The sequence below is a fragment of the Lepus europaeus genome, chromosome 2 (genome assembly GCF_033115175.1).
Source record: "Lepus europaeus isolate LE1 chromosome 2, mLepTim1.pri, whole genome shotgun sequence".
NCBI classification, from domain to species: domain Eukaryota; kingdom Metazoa; phylum Chordata; class Mammalia; order Lagomorpha; family Leporidae; genus Lepus; species Lepus europaeus.
The window spans coordinates 150723659-150746683 of NC_084828.1; the positions used below are offsets into that span (position 1 = coordinate 150723659).

The following is a 23025-nucleotide window of genomic DNA, read 5'->3' on the forward strand; positions in this document are numbered from 1 at the left end:
AAGTGGCAATGCTGGCACGCGTTGTGGAGCGGATCGGCACAGCTCTGGCCATTTCGGCCAACTGGGGAGTGAAGCTGCGGATGGAGGACCTCTCTCTCTGCCTTTGCTCTCTCTGTGTAACTCTGACTTTAGATAGATAGATAGATAGATAGATAGATAGATAGATAGATAGAATAATTAAATCAACTATTGACCATTTTAAATGACAGCCTAATAAGGTGGCCTGGGAGTTAGCCGGCTGGTTGGGCATCAGAATGGCAGATGGAATTTGGTGTTAGTGCAGATTTTCAGGCTCTATGCAGACCAAGATGCTGGTTTGGAAGGGCTGGGGTGGAACTCAAACCTGTAAGTGTACTGTACACTGAAAATTCAGGTGTCAAAAGTCATTAGGGACCCATGGATGGTGCAAACCTTTTCTTTAGACCTGGGGGCAGTACACCTTCTTCACCTAAGGACCACTGTGCTGCACAGGATCTGTGACCCAGGGTGGGAGAAAATGGCATCTTTATTTTCATCACCTCTGTTAAAATGAAATGTAACAGGGGCCGGCACGGTGCCTCACTGGGTTAATCCTCCACCTGTGGTGCTGGCATCCCATATGGGCACAAGGTTCTAGTCCCGGTTGCTCCTCTTCCAGTCCAGCTCTCTGCTGTGGCCTGGGAAGGCAGTGGAGGATGGCCCAAATCCTTGGGCCCTGCACCTGCGTGGGAGACCCAGGAGGAAGCACCTGGCTCCTGGCTTCAGAAAGGTGCAGTGCGCTGGCCGTAGCGGCCATTTGGGGGCTGAGCCAACAGAAGGAAGACCTTTCTCTCTATCTCTCTCTCTCACTGTCTGTAATTCTGCCTGTGAAATAAATAAATAAAAATCTTTTTTTAAAAAATGAAATGTAGCATTCCCTTTCATTATGCAGAAGGGCCGTAAGCACTGTAATACTGGTGGTTCAGACGCTAATAGAAACCGCAGATACTTCCATGCCGTGTGATAGTTATTGCAAATAGTTCAGTATTACAATCACCACTACTTTGAAATACGTAATTCCTGGGTGTTCTGTTGCTCTTGTTATTTCATAATGCTGATAGAGATGCACAGGGTGAACACATTGTAAAAAGCAGTATATACGCACAATGGGATACTAGTCAGCCTTGAAAAAGCAGACAAGTCCATCATTCATGACAACGCAGGTGAAATGTAAGGCTAAGTGAACTAAGCAGGCCCGGGAGGAGGGGGAGGTAGAGAGGAAATGCTGGTGCAAGGGTAGTTCCAGTTAGGAGGCACAGCTTCTGGTGACCCGTTCCATAGCCTGGTGACTAGAGTTCATAAGAACTTACTGTGTATTTCAAAGCAGCTAAAAGAGCGATTTTAAATACTCACACCACAAAGAAATGGTGACTATTTAAGGTAATGATTCTGTTAATAACCCTGATTTCATCATTCCACAGTCATAGATATACATCAAAACATCACACTGTACTCCATAAATACATAGGTGTTTTTTTTCAGTTAAAAGTAAAACTTTAAAAATGAAGCACATATATTACTATCTCAAAAAATTATAATATTCGATAATATGTTTTTTGTGCTATTTTCCTTTGTAACCCTCTGTTTTATTCTGTACACTTAAAAGACATTATCCTGAGGAGATCATAGGTTTAACCAAGTGCCAAAGAAGTCTCTGGTGCCCCAGAAGGGTTAAAAACTCCACACTTAGGGGCCGATGTCATGGTGCATCAGGCAAAGCCTCTGCCTGTGATGCCAACATCCCATATCACAGCATGGGTTTGGGTCCCAGCTGCTCTGCTTCCAGTCCAGCTCCCTGCTAATGTGCCTTGGGAGACAGCCAAAGATGGCCCAAGTACTTGCAGCTCTGCCACGCAGGCCCCAAGAATCAATGTGCTGGTGAGGGGATGGTGTGAGAGCAGTTCTCCACCAATGGCAGTGACCACATGTGACCTGATCGAGTTTATCACAGCCTGATCTCCTGTGGTAGTGCCAGGTCTTAGTGTGGACCAAGGGAGGGGAGAGTGAAGTTCTTGGCCCACCGCAGTGGGACTAGACGGGAGCTGTGCACACATGGGCATGCATGGGGGACGGCAGCAGAAGGTTCTGTCTGGCCCAGGCAAGTGTGGGGTGTGGGATACACTGACAGAGGCTGGAGGCCATATCCCACTGCAGGTCGCTCCACGCCTCGAACCCAGCACTCTGGATTCTTAGTGGTTTGCCTCTCACGCTAAGGTGCCACTAAGGCAGGAACTGCAAACCCAGCCATCCACAGACACTCAGCAGAGCCCACCGGAGCTAAGATGATGGGGAGGGGTGGGGACTGTGGAACGGGAGCAGACGCCCATTCCGGAGAGGTCGGCTCTGCTGATGGTGGCCATGTGTGGATGCGGAGTCTGTGCTCTCCAGACAACCCTGATTTCCCAGGAAAAACTGGAAGTCCATACTTAAGAGGAAATTCCCAGATTTTGAAACTCTGCACCTGCCAAACACACATGTGCAGAGCAGATCTGGCCTGTGGCTGCCAGCTAATTTACCCTGTCCCAAAGGCCTCAGTCTGATCAGAGATGCTGTCCCAGGTCACCATAGCACACACACACACACGATTATGATCAGCTAGATTAAATTCCAGGCCATGCCTTTCATATTTTTACAATTCAGATAAGAAAGACATTAATTAGACCTTTATAATATGTTAATAATATATACATGTGCATATAAATGATTCAACATTATATACGACAGTGATTGGGAGTCCCCCAGTTCTAACCTGGAGGCTGGGCTGTCTTTGACATGGTTCTACAGCTCCCAATGTGTGTAAAATTCAGCCAAGGCAATGTTGTGTCAGAATGAGAATCGGGAGGTGAGGGCTCAGTCATTCGATGATAAACTCCATGAATTTTTTTTATTTATGCTTGTAGGATGGAGTGTGGCGGGAGCTATTAGCATGGGTGGTGGATCCTTCAAGGAGGTAGTCGAATAGGCCATATACCATTACAACAGGAAGGGACAGATACATAAGGGTGGCCCCCTAGGGTACTCCTCTGGTATTCAGAGGTGGGACACAGCTCAACCAGAAGGTAGGGGTGAGGAAGAAGTGAGCTTTATAGAGTCAACGAAACTATTTATCTCCTTCACTTAGCATTTCCAATTATGGTTAATTTAATAACTGGTAACAAGGCATAAAAGCAAAATATCACCAATAAATCCAACAAGATCCGTCGGGGAGCTGGATAGGTGATCAACACACCCATTCCCTCTTCACCCCAAAGCCAAAGCTAGATGATATTTCCCGGCCTCCCTCCGTTTGCAGTCTGGCCAGTGGAGGGCAGGGGAAGTGATGGGTGCCATTCTCAATACACCCACATCTCCCTCCCTCCCTCTGTCTTCACCTGCCAGCCAGGGTACAAAGAGGCCACAGTCGGAAGGTGCTCGGGTCCTGAAGTTGCTGCACACAGCCAAATGTGCCGCCATCCCCACATATATCCACGGGGACCACACTCAACTTTGACATGGGACAGAAATAACCTTCTGTTGTGTGAAGCCATTGAGACTTGCAGATGGATGGTTTCACAGTTAATCTGCTCTGACAGATACATAAAATATGCAGGACTTCCACCCCATGGTGAAACTGGAAAAGCTCTGAGATTGCTTCTCTCGGGATCTGAGGTGTGGTTTGCAAAGAGGCTAAGCTAAGCATGTCTGACGTTTTATCTTGCTCTGTCAAAGCACATAGGATAGGGCCCAACCTAGAGCCTTCTTGCCCTCCCTCATCCGCGTGGCCAGCAGCAAGCAAGTGCTGGACCCTGCTCTGGATCACAAGGTGCTAAGGACATGAAGGTGTCAGAATAGCTCTCAGGGAGATGGACAAAGGTGCCTTTGGAAAAGAGCTCTCCATAAATACACCCACTACATAGCTCCTTTCCATTTCTCTTAGCTGCAGCATGTCCTGAGCATTGGCCTTCATGGTGAGCTTACTCAAAGGAAAAATCCCAGTGGAGAAAGAAATGCTTGTGTGACTAGTTGAATACTTATGCTAATATAACACACACACATGCACACACACATACACACAAATCATGGGTGCATTGCTGAGTCTACTGGATGAAAGATCCACAGTACCCTCTCGCCTTTCACTTGTGATAAAAGCAACCTTATAGATGACGCCTTTTCCCCACTTAGGAATTCAAACCGTGACTGACTGAACAGCTCCTACGTAAACGTCTTAACAAGCCATGTGGACATGCAAAGACGACGTGGCCACACCTTCAAAGACCTGCAACTCCAGTGGAAAGATAGACAGATGGTTTTCAAGATGGAAAGCGCTCCAATGATGCGTTTTGGACATACAGGAAGAGGACATTCATTTCAAGGGCAAGGGGCAGAGGGACCCAAGGAAGACAGTAGCCCCCTGGCACTTTGGAGAGAACGAACAGAGGACCCGACTGGCAGAAGCAAGGAGAAGCAAGCCACTGTGAAGGAATAGCATGTGCATGTCCCAGATGGGGACAGCAGTGGCCTCTGGAGTTCTCCTCAGTGTCCAACTTCCCATAGTTCAGGGAACATCCACTTCCAATGGGCAGCTGCCCAGAGCAACTGAAACCCGGAGAGCCTCCTTGACACGTGGTGGAAACTGGCAGACAGTAGGACAGAGCTGTCACACCCAATGCTTAGATCCATTCCACATGAGCATCAGTGACCAAACCAAATGGACCTACTTAATCACACAGTGCAGACAGGGCAGTGACACAGCACCAGCTTTACTGGAGTCCCAGGAGGCGATTTGGAAGGCTTGGGAAACCAGGCCCCAAGGTGTTGTGCCTGGAGCTAGGAAGATGCAGGGTAACCCAAGGAACATCAGCTTTACCCAAGCTGTGGGGAAGTGCAAGTTGGACCGTGCAGAATTTGAGTGAATTTTTAAGGCAGCATGAAAGACTTCAAACAAATTCAACATTCCCCCAAGTCCTCTGTCTTAGAGGTGCGTCGTGGGGAAAGCTCTGTGGGGCACTAACAGTGGCTGTCAGGGGCCTCACCCTGTATCGGCTGTAATTGGCTGTGCGGCCTTGGAGGAGCCTAAGCCCCAGTTTGCTCAGCAACAGGGGTCAGAGTGGGAATCGATGCCACTGAGTTCTCTTCCTGTCCCCTCCCAGACTGGCCCCAGGTCCGTTTTCCATCTTGGCCTATTACTCAGGACAAAGCACCTAACTCTTCTCTCTGTTGTCCTGCTTGTTGGAAAATGACCCAGTTCAACTGAATTTGGATAACTATAGAACTTGGCATCTTGTTGAAAATTTTTCTTGAGAAGAATAATTTCATGATTATGATTAAACTTTACACTGTTCCTACCCCCAAAAAAAATTGTGGGAAACAAGATGGAAGTCCACAGGGAGCCTATGATTCAGTAAAGATGCATCTGTATTGAGTTGTTAGAAATAAACATTTAATTACTTTGACTTTGGACTTGCCAAGATCGTCCTTTGTTACTCATAAGGTAGACAAGCTACTTCCCCAGAAATCTCAAGCAGCAATAGTGTGGGGGTGTGGGTGGGAGCCCTAGTGAGAATAGAGGAGAAAACTGGCTCTGTGGTCCCCACTGCAAACTGCCCCCCGTGTCAGAGCAGGAATGTTAAAGGCAACCCCAGGAAGCTGCTCAGGTGCACAGCTGTCCTGTAGGTTGAGTTGGCCCCTTTGGCATTTGCCTCAGCATACTTCATTCTTAACTGTGCAGCTGCTGCTGGTTGGAAGTAACTGTGCACCAAAGACAGAAATGTCTGGAGGGGAGAGGAGGTAGCACCAAGGTTTGCATGAACATCTTCTTTTGTTTTATCAACAAAAGGACATTTTCTCAAAGGGGACAAGGACAAACCTTAAACCTCAGCCCCCAATATCAAAGAACCTCCCAAGAGCCCTGAGCTGCAAGGACCCAAGAGTTAAATCCAATGCATCCCTGAGGAAGGAAGCTGCCGGAGGCCAAGGATAAGGCTCCTTCCTGGCTGGGGGAGCCTATTGGCTTAGACAGAAGGAAGCGAGAGCTGAGGGGAAGATACGCCTTGGACAGAGGTCGAGATAACTGGACCCTAAGGAGTTAGAATCCGCCTGGCCTCGAGTTGAGGTAAGGGCTTGGAAAACATGGACAGAGTAGGGGAGGAGGCAGGGAGAGAGAGTGGCTACATAAACCTTGACTCACCCCGGATCACAGTCTGGCTCGGGCTAGTTGTCATGGTCCCCGCAGTTGACACGAAGCAGCCCACTCATGGACTTCCCAGCAAACGCCGGGATCACACACAGCACGGAGCGTGGAGCTGAGTATGTCTCACATGCTGGGTGCTGCTGCAGCTGCTGGCCCCTGGACCACATTCTGAATAGGGAGGGGTTGAAATGACAAGGCATGGAGAGCAGGCCACATGGCGGCTGGGTCTCCCCAGGCCCATCCCAAGTGGATGCTATCCCACCGAACAAACAGTGATCAGGCAAGGATTCCAGAAGGTGGTAATGTGATGACCTACACTGGAACACACAAAGTGTCAGAGGTCCCTGCGGGTGCTCTCTATGATTCTCTCAACAGACCTGAGTCTAATCCCATTTTAAAGGGTAATAAATTGAAGTCAATGCCAGATAACATGCCCGGATTACACAAAGGACGGAGCCAGGGTTCAAAGTCTCCTTGCCCAATTCCCTCTCTTGGTCGCCGGTCCTGACCTTGGGGCATTAACAGTCCAGTGGAGAGGGCAGCAAGCTGTAGGCTTCAGTAGCAAGTCATCAACCCTTCAGAAAAGCATGTTCTGCAATTTTGTTGTGTTCTGACCTTCTTTGACTTTCCTCTTGATTTTTCATTTTCTAACATGGATATATTTTTTTCTCCCATAATAGCCAGCATTCCATTCCTTGAATTTTTTTTCAAGAGAAATATGCATGAATAGTAATACAGCCAGTTCACAGACTTACATCATGGAGTTATTGTAAAGATAAAATGCACCAATGTAGGGAAAGAACTTAGAAGGTTTCCTATAAGATTTCGTTTTGTTTATTTGAAAGGCAGAGTTACAGAGAGGCAGAGGCAGAGAGACAGAGAGAGAGGTCTTCCATCCACTGGTTCACTCCCCAGATGACTGGAATGGCCAGAGCTAAGCTGATCTGAAGCCAGGAGCCAGCAGCCAGGAGCCAGGAGCTTCTTCCAGGTCTCCCACACAGCTGCAGGGGCCCAAGGACTCGGACTGTCTTCTATTGCTTTCCCAGGCCTTAGCAGAGAGCTGGATCAAAATGGAGCAGCCAAGACTCAAGCCAGCGCCCATATGGGATGCCAGCACTTCAGGCAGCAGCTAGCTTTACCTGCTATACCACAGTGCTGGCCCCAGAACTTAGAACTTGAAAGTCCCTACTTGGGGCCATTATTGTGGCACATTGGGTAAAGTACCCTCCCGTGACACCAGCATCCCATGTGGGCACTGGTTCAAGTCCTGGCTGCTCCATTTCCCACCCAGGTCCCTGCTAATGGCTTGGGAAAGCAGCAGAAAATGGTCCAAGTGCTTGGGAGCCTCTCACCCTCAAGAGACTAGAAGAAGTTCCTGACTTCAGCCTGGCTCAGCCCTGGCTGTTGTGACCACTTGGGGAGTGAACCAGCTCACTCTCTCTTTGCTTCCCCTGCGTTGTAACCCTGACTTGCAAATAAATAATTAAATCTTTTAAAATGTCCCTCTTTTCCTTTTTTTTTTTTTGTCTTTTGAATTAAAAATGCTACTGCTAATGAGGATTCCAGATTGAACACCTTACTTAACCTCTCTGTCTCAGTGCCATCATTTGAAAATAGACTCATAACAATACTTGCCTCGTTGGACTGGCTGAGGGTTCACTGAATCAGTAAGATCTTGGAACAGCATCTCAAACAACCTATGTGAGTCATTTTCATAGGCATTGTTTCAAGGGAACATGTGCTAGACGTTTTATGAAGAAAAATGAAATTTGAAACCTACGTGCTCGTACAAATTGCATTTTTTCCCTGCAATCTTCCGCTTTGTGACTTTAGAAAATGAGTCTAATGAAGTCTTATGTTTCAAAACACAAAGCGACTAGACAGTTCTCAACAATGAGATCAGGCAAGCAGAGAGAGGCCAAATGCTATAGTATAGTTTTATTTAGGGCTGAGGCAATCCATGGAAAGCTTAAGAAATCTTTTCAATATGCATCACAGCTTCCAAGCGTGTTGAAGTGGACTAGGAAGTCAAAACATCTGTTTGTATAATTGTTCAAATTGGAAAAACTGTCATTTGCCAAGCAGCATCACATTGGTGTTGTTCTGAGAATTAAAATAACAGAGAGGTGAAAGACAAAAGCCCCACACACATTCAGAGAGCGCCTTCAGGCAGACAATTGAGGAGGAAATTGGCTCCTTGTCCTCCTTCTCCTAACTAGGCTCCCCTAATGGAAGACACGGGGACCGGAAGTATAGGGCTACAGGATCTGCAGTGGCAAGGAAATGAGGATTTTCTGAAAGGCCTAGAAATGGCTTTGTCATCTCAGGGTTTCTGTCCTTACCAGCGTCACCAGAAAGGAGGTCATCTGTTACACTCGAGCGCCAGCACCACTTAGTGATCCTTTCTAAACTGTTAAATTGTAAAACCCACCACCCTGGGGCAAGAAAACGTCCACAAGATACGAGAAAAGCCGAAAGAACTGACAGGTCTGAGGTTCAAGCATCTTCCAGCCAGAAGGTTCTTCTCACTGACCCTTGTCTCTTTCTTCTGGAAACCTGGAGTCACCAACAGGGCAAGAACATGAAGGGGGGGGGGGTCCCCTGGCAGACAGCAGCTCTGAGGAGCACTGAGGGGACTGAACTGTACCACAGCATCACTCTCCAAGTGTAAACGGATGGTTTCCTGTGAAATAGACACACAGATAAAGCACACCTGGATGGAGTCTACCGTAACCCTCTCTCCGTTACAAAGCTGAGCGAAAGGAGACCCAGGAAGGTGAAGAGAGCTGGCCAAAGGCACCTCGTTGCTGACAAAAGGGCCAAAGTTATTTATTTATACTTTGCCTTTATGAATCCATTCAAGAAGTTACTGAAAGCGTCCCACACCAACTCACCTAATCCAGACATCCACTGGGGAACAACCATATAACAGTGAGTGAGGAACTTAACTTCTGCACTTAGCCCAAGCTATTTTTTCCATCCTTCCCAACAGTTCCCAGGCAATCAAAGTTTATCTATTGATTCTTAGAAGCACATGTGCAGTTATGTCAACAAAATCTTTCACCTACCACTTCCGCTGCACACTCAACCCTCAGAGAATGTGAACCGGCCTAGCACAGCTGCATCCCTTAGCTATGAGGTTTAATCACATTATATGTCCCTCTTAGCAGACCAAAAATGGTTAAATATGGGCAAATGTCACATACTTGAACCTAATATTCATATGCAGCCTGGAATCTCATAAGAAGAAAACTGTCTTCCATTTGAGGACACATTCTAGATATTCTGTAAGAATGTGCTGCATGGGTTTCAGTTTAAAAAGTAAAGACAGGAGGCTGGGGTTACAGTGTAGCGGGTAAAGCTGCCACCTGCAGCACCAGCATCACCTATCGATGCCAGTTCTTGTCCCAGCTGCTCCACTTCCAAACCAGCTCCCTGCTACTGGCCTGGGAAAAGCAGCAGAAGACAGTTCAAGTGCTTGGGCCCCTGCACCCAACGTGGGAGACCCAGAAGAAGCTCCTGGCTCCTGGCTTTGGCCTGGCCCAGCCCAGGCTGTTAGAGCCATTTGGGGAGTGAACCTCTCTCTCTCTGTAACTCTGCCTTTCAAATAAAAAAGCAGTGAAGATGGAGAACAGAAAAATGAATAACTTGTGGTGTACACACACAATGCAGTCTTGCACAGGCACAACAAAGAACAAATTATTCATACACCTAACATTGGATGAACAAGAAGACAGATGCTATATCAGCTAGAAGAAGCCCAATACAATACCTGCTCTGATTCCATGTTTATGAAGGCAAAAACAATTTGATCGTAACAGAAGTCAGAAGAGCAATTACCCTGGGGACTGTGATCTGGAAGGGACAGGAGGAAAACTTGTAGGATGCCAGTGCTTTGTATCTTAAGTCACAGGGGTGGAAACACATAACAATCCATCTGTCTTAAACTCACTGCCCTGTTCCCACAGGGTTACACAGAACGAAAGGATGAGATGATAGGTTCTTGGCCAGGGATTAAGCACAGAACTAACCAGCTACCTGCCCTCCGATGATAAACCTAACCTCTGACTCCCAGCTTCCTTATCCCCGAAACGGAGGTGATAGCACCCACCTTGAAGGGCTCTGGGGGTTAAACAAGATCATGTCCCTGGGGTCCACGGCACAGAGCAGGTGTTCTGGAACGGGTGAGTGGCACTGGGAGTAGCATTGGGTGCAAACTCCTTCATTTCTGGGATATCCTTCCCCTGAATAGCAACCATTCCTTGTGCGGTCCTCGACCCCTGCCCACCCACAGCCCCCCCCCCCCCCCAAACCAGCAGATCATCTGGGAGGCGGTGCTCTTCTGTGAAGTTGATGACGGCGGCGACGATGTCCGCGGCGCCGGGCTCCAGCGTGGCTGTGTGGATGGCAGCCGCATCGGAGGCCCTGCCTGCCTGGGGGAAGCCGGCCGCCGTCCTGAAGGTGAGCCCGGCGCGCACCTGTCTGAACACGTGCCTGGCCACAAGCCTCAGGGTGGCGTCGAGGTTCCTGCGGCCGGACTTACCCACCAGGGGCACTTTGGCCGTGGCGTCCAGCAGCGCGGGTTTCCCGGCACGGTCTGCGGAGCCACCAGGTAGTCCACGCCGACACTGCAGGCCACCACGCCCACGCGCGCCCCCGTGGGGCAGTAACTCTCACTGATTTCCATCTTCAGCAACAGCGATGACCGAATGGCCCTCATCCTCTCGAAATCCAACCGCGAGACCCCATCCAACACGTCCAGGGCAAAGAGCACTTCTGTCGGGAACACTGGGCGCTTGGAAGACCCTTGGCACAAGGGATACAAGAGATACACAGACTCGAGATGGTCTGAAGGCCTCTGAACAGAGCGGAGTTCAAGTGCATCAGAGGGAATGCTATTTACCTGCTGAGCAAGCTGGAAGGGAAAAAAAGACGTCGTTAGTTTATGCCGGAAGTGGCATCTTTTCCTGCAAGTTCCTCGACATCAAAGCCACCTCCCTTGAGGAATTCAAGCCTCAGGTTCTCGGACTCCTGTCTGAGGGTGGCAGAGGCCCCTCTGCCCCGATAGCGCTCTCCCTTCTTTCTTCAGTCTCCTAACTTACATGGAGCAAAGCCTGCCTTTGGGTAGGCTCTGGGTAGCACGGTAAGGGACATGGTAAGGGCCACCTTGCACAAGCGTCCTTCTTCCCTTGCTAGCTGACATTAGATATGGTGGCTGAAGCTGGGCACACTTCTACACTGTGATCTGGGGGCCCGCGGGTCCCTACACACAAGGGCCAAGCAAGAAAATCACAAGACTGCATCCCTGAACACCGCGGGGCTCCCATCCACCCAAACTGGCTACTTCCAGGCTTCCGGTTATTGAGAACTTAGGTTTTATACGTGTGTGTGTGTGTGCGTGCGTGTGGGCATTATATATACTCTTAGAAAGCATAAGTACATTGCCCAAAGTTCATGGAAATGGAATGAAGACGTAAGTCTATTTTGGCACAAAATATTTGGAAATCCAGTCATAATTTTTTTCAAAATACACTTTTTCCATGAAGTTTTTGAAGATCCCTCATGTCTACATATATATGTAATATACACATATATAAAACTATAAATTCAATATATGTTAATCATGAACTTTATGTTTTCTACATACGAGTAATTTGCTCTAATGGAAAATATTAGAAAAGCAAAACTTTAAAATCACCCTTCACGCATCCTATGTATGTATGCATATTCATATGTATAGACCTGCATATAATGTGTTTCATCTTATTTGACAAAATTTGGAGCTAAGGATATGCTCTATTGTGAATCTTTTCCACTTAATATACTAACATCTACTTTTTCGCATCAGTCAGTTTAGAGCAATAGCACCTATTCTACTTTTTAGGTGTGTCTGGATCTCTTCCCCCATATCCCTCTGTGGTACTCATACTTGAACATGTGTCTGTGCGTATTTGGCCAATGGCAGCCCTATGTGAGCTCTATAATTAAAGTTGTAATCATTACAGGGGTTGGGATGCACGATCCAACTGCTTTTCAGAAAGGGTGCACCAATGTACATTCCCACCAATTATGTATACTTTTCTCAAATTTGTATAGAAATTTTTCTGTTGCTTTGAAAATATTTCCAACCTGAGAAACAAAGAGAGTATCTCATTGTTTCAATCGCATTCTTTGATATTTTGCAAGGTTGAACATTTTCATGGGTTTATTGCTCATTTGTATTCTCTTTTCTTTCTGATCCCCCATTCATGTCTTTTGCCTATTTTCAATTTAAAAGGTTTTTTGCACTTAGGCTTAGTTTTGTTTATAGATAAAAATGACTGAGTAGCAGCAATTTTTTTTAACTTGGTCATGATATAGTAAGGAAGTTAGGTTCTTTGCTTGGGTTTATCCATATATTGAAAGTATTTTTTCCTCATTTTCCTATTGCTTTTTATTTCAAAGTGCTCCTTAACATAAAGGAATTTTAACTTTTTATATGGGCTCTCCTTTTTGATCAGTCTGGTGGTATTATTCTTCATAATTTCAAGAAAAGAGGATTCCAGAATCTTCCTGCCCAGCAACTGGATGAGAGTAAGTGCCAGTAAGTGGAAAATTGCATGAAAATATTTTGGGCTATGTTGAAGAAAATAATAAATTCCAACACAGGAATGTGATAAAATATTACTTAAGTTTCGATAACTCATAATTCCATGTTTTAATCATTAAAGTAAATAAAATAGGTCACTATTGCTGTCTTGGTTTGTCTTTTTTTAAGATTTATTTCTTTGTTTTTTTATGTTTTTTTCAATTTTTATTTAATAAATATAAATTTGCAAAGTACAACTTTTGGATTATAGTGGCTTTTCCCCCTATAATCTCCTTCCCACCCACAACCATCCCATCTCCCACTCCCTCTCCCATCCCATTCTTCATCAAGATTTTCAATTATTAAGATTTATTTATTTATTTGAAAATCAGAGCTACACAGAGAGAGGAGAGGCAGAGAGAGAGAGGCAGAGGTCTTCCATCCGCTAGTTCACTCCCCAGTTGGCCACAATGGCCAGAGCTGCATCAATCCAAAGCCAGGAGCCAGGAGCTTCTTCCAGGCCTCCCACATGGTTGCAGGGGCCCAAGGACTTGGGCCATCCTCTACTGCTTTCCCAGGCCATAGCAGAGAGCTGGATCAAAAGTGGAGCAGCCGGGTCTTGAACTGGCGCCCATATGGGAGGTTGGCACTGCAGGCCAGGGCATTAACATGCTGCACCACAGCACCGGCCCTTTGGTTTGGTTTTGTGTTTCATTTGCAGGCAGAGAGAGAGAGATTGATCTCCCTGCTACTGATTCACTCCCCAGGTGCCTGCAACAGGCAGGGCTGAGCCAGACCAAAGCCAGAGCTGGGGACTCAATCCACATCTCCCATGTGGGTGGCAGTGATTTGAGCCATCATGTGTTGCCTCCCAGGGTCTATACTGGCAGGAAACTGAAGTAAGGATACAGAGCCAGTATCAAATCTAGGCACCCTGGTGCGGATATAGGCATCCTAACTCTTAGGCCAAAAGCCAGTCTCACTTCCTCCTGTTCAAAGAACAAAGCTCCTCTCTGTTTTGTGCTAAGAGGCACCAAGGTGCAGACTTGCAGGTGCACAGATACCGCATTGCACGGGCACAGTGTTGTGCAGTGGGATCTGTCTTACTTGTTGGGGTGGCATGCCTGTCACAGCACTTCGACTCTGCCACTGCATTGGGAAAGCTTACTTACCCAGGTACTCCTGACTTGGACTGAGCCCAATGTACGCATTTACAAGAGTCTCTCATGATGCACACAGCGGCACCAAATCCTCAGAGGACGTGTGCCCCCCGTCATGACTCATCCCCACTTCACAGCTCTGGGTTTCTTTTGAGCCTTTCCAAATCACTTACGGCAGTTTTCTCATATGAAATCAACAATTCTGCAAGGCTGTTAAAAAGATAGAAAAAGACAGGGAAAAGGGAAGAGTACTTAATTGGAAGCATATTTTTCTGCACCCTTGTGACTTAGAAATGTCATATGGATGTTATCAGGGACTAGCCGAAGCTTTCTAAATCCACAGCAGAAAACCCGAAAATTGTTACAGCAGATGGAACTACTCAGCAATCCTATTTCTGGGTCCAGTGGATACTTTAAAGCACTTATAAGAATTTTAGGTGCAATATAGCTCCCATATTACTGAAGATTGGAAGCTGAAGGGTACCCCCCTTTTTAAAAATCTGTCCCACAAAGCGTTTGAATTAAACTTGACTTGGAAGACATTTTCAATCCAGGAATCAGCAGAGAATGCAGGGAAATGCTTTCAATTCTTGGATCTCTACATGTGCAGTTGTGGTAACACTGCTTTACAATGACTGCCAAGACAGGGGCCCCGACTGCCAGCTGTGGAAATTCAGCCTCTTTCCTTTGATCTCTTCCTCTCTGTCCTGTTCTTCCTGCAACCCCAGACCCCATCACTTCCTGCTCCACAGTTGCCTCGACATCCCCCACCTTCTACCTGATAATATCTCTGCATTTGGGAGATGAAAGCGTCATCATAAATTTCAAGATTAGTTTCAGGTGTGCCATGAGACACAGCTGCCTGTGCTAGACCATATGTTCAGGCTTATAAATACTTTATTAACAATCACAGAGCTTTACAAAAGGCACACTATAGAAAGGCAGTGGCCTCGAAGTCTCTCCTTTCACATCAACTACTCAAAAACATCCAAATTCCCTGCTGCATTTAAAATATGATTCTGCTATTGTTATTTGGCTTGGTTTTAACATTTCAGAGTAAAAAAATCTACCAAGTACTAACAGAATCTGTAAGAGGAGAAACTATCTGTCTTTAACAGATTGCTAGCTGGTGAAAGCGGAAAATGTCGTGTTCGGAAAAGAATAAAGAATCAGAACCTTCACTTACCGTCACATCTGCCAAACCTTTGGGGCCCCTGATGCCCTGGCAAGAGCAGCGACTCGGGTTTAAAATGCAAGATTCTGAGATCTGCCACATTCTTCTCCAGAGCCAGCGAGACATTGTGAGAAAGTTCACTAGGGTGCACAGGCCGCTGTCTGCCTTCACTCCCTGCTCTGCAATTCTATCCGACCCCTCAGGGAAGGCCAGGGTGCTGAGGACGCGTACCCTAGAACTTCCAATCCAAGAGGACTCCACAGATGAGCGGGAGCACTCCTAGAAGACCAGGTCATTTTGAAATGAAGCCAGAGATGAGAATAAATTGAGGAAAAGGCCACTCAAGACCCCTGGTCAATGCATAGACAGCTCTGAAGTAGACCCCCCCTCCTCCCCATCCCTTTTCTTCAGGACACCGATCACCCTGTCTCTGCCCTAATACGTCACAAAGCTTTCCTGGCTCCAGCCTCTCCGGAAGACCCTCCAGAGCGCCAAGGTAGTAATGTGTGACCCTGACCAAGTCACTGCAATCTTCAGTCTTTGTTTTCTCATCTGTAAAATGGGCATCAGTGATCCTTCATCCTCTAAGGTATTTATTTACTTATGCATTGATTGATCGATCAATTGATTGATTTGGAAGACAGAGAGACAGAGACAAAGACTCTGCTGGTTCATTTCCAAAATGCCCACATTAGCTGGAGTTGGGGAAGCCCTAAGACAACAGCCAAGACCTCAATCTGGATCTCTCACGTGGGTGGCAGGGACCCAAGTACTTCAGCCATCACCTGATGTCTCCCAGGTTGTGCATTAGCAGGAACCTGGAATCAGCAGCAGAATCAGAACTCGGACCCAGGCACTCCTATATGGGATGTGTTTATCCCAAGTGGCATCTTAACCACCGTGCCAAATGCCTACCTATACCTGTAAGGAATCAGGCTCTCTGAGTTTGCTGCACCTCTCTAGTAATCCCTAACCATCAGCGAAACCACAGGTTCAACCCACGGCTGACCCACTCCACCATCCCGTCATGGAACGCCTAGGACAAGACCAGGGCCGAACAGTAGCAGCCACGAAGTCTTTCTTTTTATACCAAATGACCTTCCAGGATACTTTTTAATTTTTGCAGGCCTGCCACATGGTTAATTCATTAAAGATCATCAAAATATCACATTTTGTTAGGATTTCTTCCTGGTTTTTCATACATACTTGTGCTAATATTGTTCACACTGATAAATTTACTTGTTTTATGTGTTTAGACATTCTGTAAATCTCCAGCTATTCCAATAACTACCCCATGTTTAAGTTAAATATATATGTTAAATAAGTTCACTGTGTAAGTACTTACAATGAATATTTTCTAAAGCAAGCTTGGTTGATTTCCTATATAGATCCTCATGTGTATCCCAAATGTTTATTTCTTCTACAGAGATCCTTCTTTTCAGTCTTTATTTCATGTATATCCAAAAGTTGAAAGTGAAAGAAGGAGAAAGGTGAGTGTTAGCATTTGTCCTGCTGGGCCTTGGTCACCGGGAGTTCCAGCAAACCCAGGAAGGCAGGCATTGCCCTAAAAATAACCAAACCAAAGGCGTAAGCTCTCCCCTCGATTCCAATGAGATTCCAACCATCAGATCTACTTTGAGATACCAGGCTAAAGCCAATGAGTGTGCCATCAACATGTATGAACTGTGTATCCATGGAGTGAGACATAGGACTAGAAGGAGCGGGAGGTTCTCCTTATGGGAACCATGCAAATTCCCCCTGTAGACCTAGCCCCAGCCAAGCAAATGTGCACACACACACACACACCCCTTCTAAATAGAGCCTTAAAAGATGACCCAATACTCAAGTGAGTCTCAAGGTCATATAACAAAAAATAATTCAGGAGGTCCAAACTGAGGGCCTCACATGAGAAAGAAAAAGGCCACCCCCACCCTCTGGTCCTCAATCTCTCAGAAACAGTATATAGTGGCTTTAGGCTCACTGCTCATCTCGGTATTTGAAATGACATAGGATTATCTGGATATAACTGATGCTTTTTTATTTATAATTGATATTTTTATTTGAAACTAGAAAGATAAGTTAGCTGATTGGCAACCAAGTTAGGTAAAGATCAAATGTTTCTTTGTGTCCTTGTCAATGGAAGAAAAAATACCATTTTTGAGTACATGGAGAATGTACATTCTCTTTCCTTCCCTCTTTTTCATACTGAACACTAGTCCAGACCTTTTTCCCAGATCTTGATCTTTAATTTCTTTTTTTTTTTTTGAAGATTTATTTATTTATTTGAAAGAGTTACACACAAAGAAGGAGAGGCAGAGAGAGAGAGAGAGGGAGGGAGATAAAGGTCTTCCATCTGCTGGTTCACTCCCCAAATGGTCACAACGGCCAGAGCTGTGCCGATCCGAAGCCAGGAGCCAGGAGCTTATTCCCGGTCTCCCACATGGGTGTAAGGGCCCAAGGACTTGGGCCATCTTCTACTGCTTTCCCAGGCCATAGCAGAGAGCTGGATCGGAAGTGGAGCAGCCGGGACTCGAACCAGTGCCTATATGGGATGCCAGCACTGCAGGCGGTGGCTTTACCCTCTATGCCACAGCACCAGCCCGGATCTTTAATTTCTATCAGTTAAATACTGCCAAACTGTTAGCCATCCACAGGGGTCTCCCCAAAAAGGAGCTGCCAGTGAGGGTAGCTCTTCGAGACAGAATCTTCAGAACCTAAAGGAATGGATTTTTAATAGGAGACTCCAAGTCCACCAGGATGGCAGCCACACCCTTGAAAATCTAGTCCTAGGAAGCTAAGAGAGTTCAGGCATAGACGAATCCTAAAGAAACAGCAGTGTTTGCCCCACAGCTGAAACTGTACCCTTCCAAATGATGTCCAGACTTACCCAACACAGAGGTGCCCACAACTTGGTTTTATAAGGTTGATGTTGCATAACTGCAACTCCAACTTTGGTTTTCTGTTTTTATTGTTTGATAAACTGCATCGGATTCAAAAGATAAATGAGAGTGGGATTAGGCAGGGAGTGGGGTAGCCTAAGGAAGCCATGGAAAGCGCACTGGCTGAAGAGGAATGGGTTGGCTGCTAACAGGTCCATTAACCCAGTGGAATCATGCTCCTGGGATGATGTGGGCCTCTACAGATCTTGAGAAGTTCCTTTGATTCTTACCCTTTTCCCTCTGAATCCCTTTTTCCCCTTTTCCCCTTGGTGGCCTGGGTCACCATCTTCTCTGTTAATAAAATGAAAATAGAATTTTTTGAATGTAAAGAAAAATAAGCACAAACAAGTGCTGCACACTGCATACCAGTTGCTGGGCTCAGAAACAGATCTTACTTGTGCACCAGGATAGCCAGGGAGTCCAGGTTGACCCTAATGTCAGACATGAAATAAGGTCTTATTTAGGATCACGCAGTTAAGTGTTTTCTTTACATTCCTCGGGGAGAAAGCAGAAACAACAACTCTGAGAAAACAGACTCAAAACAGATGCCAGGAAAACTAACAGGAGCAATGGTTGTTATCTTGAGCTGCTCTCAAGTGGTCATATTTCATTTCTCTACAGGAAACAACTTGTAAAGTGTTTTTACAAAATTTTCTACCTCTGTGATATATTGTATAATGCAAATTCCTTCTTGGGCATTTTTCTCTCTCAGTTTTAATAACCTGAAGTTTGATCCAATGGAAACCAATGAAGGGGCACCAAACTGAGTGCTGGAAAGCAGGTATGCTTCAAAATGCTCATTCCCTCAACAAATATTTACTTAGCACCTAGTATGTGCCAGGTACTTCTCTAGGCACTGGAAATTCAGTAATAAAAGAGAAAGACACCCCCTGGAAACTTATATGCTAATGAGGAAGCAAGTGACAAAGAAATATGTGTCAAAGAGAGAGAAATGCTATTAAGGAATAAAGAAAAGCAATTAAGGAATAGAAGATTATGTTTTTCCTTCCATATCCATGGGGGATTTGTTCCAGGATCCACTGGGGATACCAAAATTCCCCCAATGGCCCCAAGTCCCTTACAGAAAACAGTGTACTATTTACAGAGAACCTACACACATCTTCCCATACACTTTAAATCATGCCTGTACTACTTATAATATCCAATACGATGTAATACTTGGTAAGCAGTTGACACATGTGTTATTTAGGGACTAATGACATGTAGATGTCTCTACATGCTCAGCATGGATGCAATTTTTTTCTTTTTTTGTAGAAAACTTTTATTTAATAAATATAAATTTCAAAAGTACAACTTTTGGGTTATAGTGGTTCTTCCCCCCATAACCACCCTACCACCCACAAACCATCCCATCTCCTACTCCCTCTCCCATCCTATTCTTCATTAAGATTCATTTTTAATTATCTTTATATACAGAAGATCAACTCCGTACTAAGTAAAGATTTCAACAGTTTATGGATGCAATTTTTTTTTTTTGACAGGCAGAGTGGACAGTAGAGAGAGACAGAGAGAAAGGTCTTCCTTTTTGCCGTTGGTTCACCCTCCAATGGCCGCCGCGGTAGGCGCGCTGCGGCTGGCGCACCGTGCTGTTCCAATGGCAGGAGCCAGGTGCTTCTCCTGGTCTCCCATGGGGTGCAGGGCCCAAGCACTTGGGCCATCCTCCACTGCACTTCCAGGCCACAGCAGAGAGCTGGCCTGGAAGAGGGGCAACCGGGACAGGATCGGTGCCCCGACCGGGACTAGAACCCGGTGTGCCGGCGCCACAAGGCGGAGGATTAGCCTAGTGAGCCGCGGCGCCGGCTTGCAATTTTTTCTAATTGTTTTCCATCTGCAGTTGGCTGGATCTATGGATACAGAACCCATGGATACACCAGAACAAAGTATGTGTGTTGGGTGTTTAGGAACTATTTGATGTAAGGTGGTCAGACAGAGCCTATTTCATAAATGCGGCAGTTGAGCAAAGACTGGCATGAATTGAGAAGGCAAGCCAAGCAGGTGTCTGGAGAAGAATGCTCCAGGCAGAGGAAGAGTAGGTGAAAACCCTGAAGTGAGAGAGTGAAATTATGTCTGAGTTTTACTCCAAAACACTAAGCATGGGCGGAGAGATAAGTGAGTGGCAGTATAAATACTCAAAGCAAAACAGGTCAAAGGTTTGTATTTGCTTGAGCTGGTGATGGGTACACAAATGAAGGGTTGTCACTATACCAGACTCTCCATTTTTATATGTGTTCCAATTTTTCTGTGACAAAGACTATCAAAAGAAAAAAAAAGGTGTTTGGGAACATGTCAATTTTATGATATCTATTGGATAACCCAGGGGAAACAGTTTTTGAGTTCATGATATGGGTCCAAGATGGAGATCATGGGCTACTGTGATTTCATTGGTCTGGATTCCCCAAGGAATGTCACCATCACCTAGGGCTAGGTGAAGAGGGAGAGAAGCATGAAAACTGAGCCTTGAGTCTTCTAGTGCTTAAAGGGGAGGAACATTTAGAAGACCCAGCAAAGGTGACTGAGAGAGCATCCAGTGAAACCCAGGAATGTGGGGTTTGCTGGAGTTGAGTGAGCAAAGGTTTCGAGAACAAGCCTGAAATCATCTTTGTCCAGTGCACCTAAGAGATGGAGTAGGATGAGGGCAGAGATGGAGAACCAGCCACTGAACTTAGCAACAAGGGGTTTATCTCCACCAAAGCGGAAGTGGTTAGCTGGGAAGGTGGAGGGGTGAAGGCTCACTTGGCATTGATTATAAAGAAGGTAGGGGGCCAATGCTGTGGTGCAGTAGGTTAATCCTCCACCTGCAGCACCGGCATCCAATATGGATGCCGGTTCTAGTCCCAGCTGTTTCACTTCTGATTCAGCTCTCTGCTGTGGCCTGGGAAAGCAATAGAAGATGGCCCAAATGCTGGGGCCCCTCCACCCACGTGGGAGACCCAGAAGAAGCTCCTGGCTCTGAACTTTGAATTGGCTCAGCTCCAGCCATTGCAGCCATCCGGGGGAGCGAACCAGCAGATAAAACACCTTTCTGCCTCTCCCTCTCTCTGTCTATAACTACCCCTCAAATAAATAAATAAATAAATAAATAAGGTCATTGCTTAACCTCAGTGCTACTGATATGTTGCACCTGATAGTTTCTTGTTGTGAGGGGCTGTCCTGTGTGTTGTAGGATGTTAAGTAGTGTCTCTGGTCTTTACTTGGTAGATACGAATTTACCTGTCCCCTGGTTGGGACAACCAAAACATATCCAGACATTGCCAGCTGTCCCCTGGAGGGTAAAGTCCACCGGTAGAGAGCACACTTTCAGTGAGTGTTATCAGAGAGAAATTAGGAGGCACTTAGTTGAGTAACAAGGTTTTCTGTTATTGTTGTTTTTATTTTTCTTAAAATGGGAGGTATGCCCACCTCTTTGTATGTTGATGGGAACGATAGGTGGAGTGGGAAGAAAACTTGATGGCACAGAAAAGAGAGGCAATGCCTTCAGAATCCAAGGCCTGGAGGAAGTACACAGCAGTGGAGTCCAGTGTGGGAGATGAGGGATTAGACTTAGACAGAAGCAAGGACACTAAATCAGAGCAGGAGACAATAGGGCAGAGGGACAGGTACAAAGGCCGGTGGTGGGACCTCTTGGTGACGGACATATGTGGAGTTTGTTTCTTATGTTTTCTTAATAAAACAGAAAGCAAAATCCTATCTTAAATGTGGAAGAGAAAGCAGGCCTTGAAGATTTGAGGAGGGGGCGGGGGAAGGAAATAACCAACAGAGAGAGGAGAAAAGTGAACAGACCAGGACAGTGTGGTCGGTTGGCCAAGCAGCAATGAGGCTGATTTAAAATGAGACCATCACATCTCACGAAGAAAAACTCACACAAATGTGGGCTGAAGCTATGCATTCCATAACATTTATCTCAGTGAACACAGACTGCCTTGTGCTTAGCTCTGAGCTGAGAGGTAGCTCAAAACAGGCACCTTTGAGTGCTACCCAGAGCGCCACTGCTATGCAGACTCCTCCCCAGAAAAGAAGGACTTAGACTGCCTGGGTGGGGCTCCAGTGGGCCAGTGTTACACTCAGCTCTGTCTCCACCCTGCTATGTGCCCATAGGCAAGTTGCTTCAGTTATGAGCCTCAACTTTCTCATAACTCAACAAGGCTGAACTAGACCATCACTGAGGTTCCCCCCCCCCTCCCCCAGCTCTATCAATCCACAGATGTTTGCTAAGAGCCTACTAGGTTTGAGGTATTTCCCTGCTCAATACAGCCACTGGGAAGGCAAGAGAATTGCAGAAAACCCAGCCAAGTCATCACATCACTGAGTAGCTAGGGATCAGTAAATATCCCAAAGACTTCTTATCTGGTGATGTCATAAAGGCTGTTGGCACTTGACTTGTTCAGCAATCCTCACGTGACCTCCATGCTTCAGTGACCCATTAACTCCATGGGTTTTTGTTTGCTTTGTTTTTAAAGATTTATTTATTTGAAAGAGTTACACAGAGAGAAGGAGAGGCAGAGAGAGAGAGGGAGAGAGAGAGAGAGGTCTTCCATCCGCTGGTTCACCCCCCAATTGGCCGCAACAGCCAGAGCTGCACCTATCTGAATCCAGGAGCCAGGAGCCTCTTCCGGGTCTCCCATGCGGGTGCAGGGGCCCAAGGACTTGAGCCATCTTCTACTGCTTTCCCAGGCCATAGCAGAGAGCTGGATTGGAAGTGGAGCAGTTGGGACTAGAACCGGCACCCATATGGGATGCTGGCGCTTCAGGCCATGGAGTTAACCCACTGCACCACAGTGCCGGCCCTGACTCCATGTTAAAATACAAGCTTCTTATGGTGGTGACAGTAATCATTCATACACCTATTGAGAAGCTTGTCAGGTTCTGCCCCAGCAATATGAAAAGTGAGCCCGTTGCAAGCCTGCTGGCTGGTCCACACACTGATGATTGGGCCACTGCACCCGCATGGGAGACCAGGGTGGACTTCCATGCAGGAC

At 46.3% G+C, this 23025-nt stretch overlaps 1 pseudogene; it reads right to left on the reverse strand.

Moving 5' to 3' along the window:
* Nucleotides 1-6207: 6207 nt before the first annotated feature.
* LOC133752076 (collagen alpha-4(VI) chain-like) overlaps nucleotides 6208-23025 on the reverse strand; it is a 76782-nt pseudogene continuing 59964 nt past the window's right edge.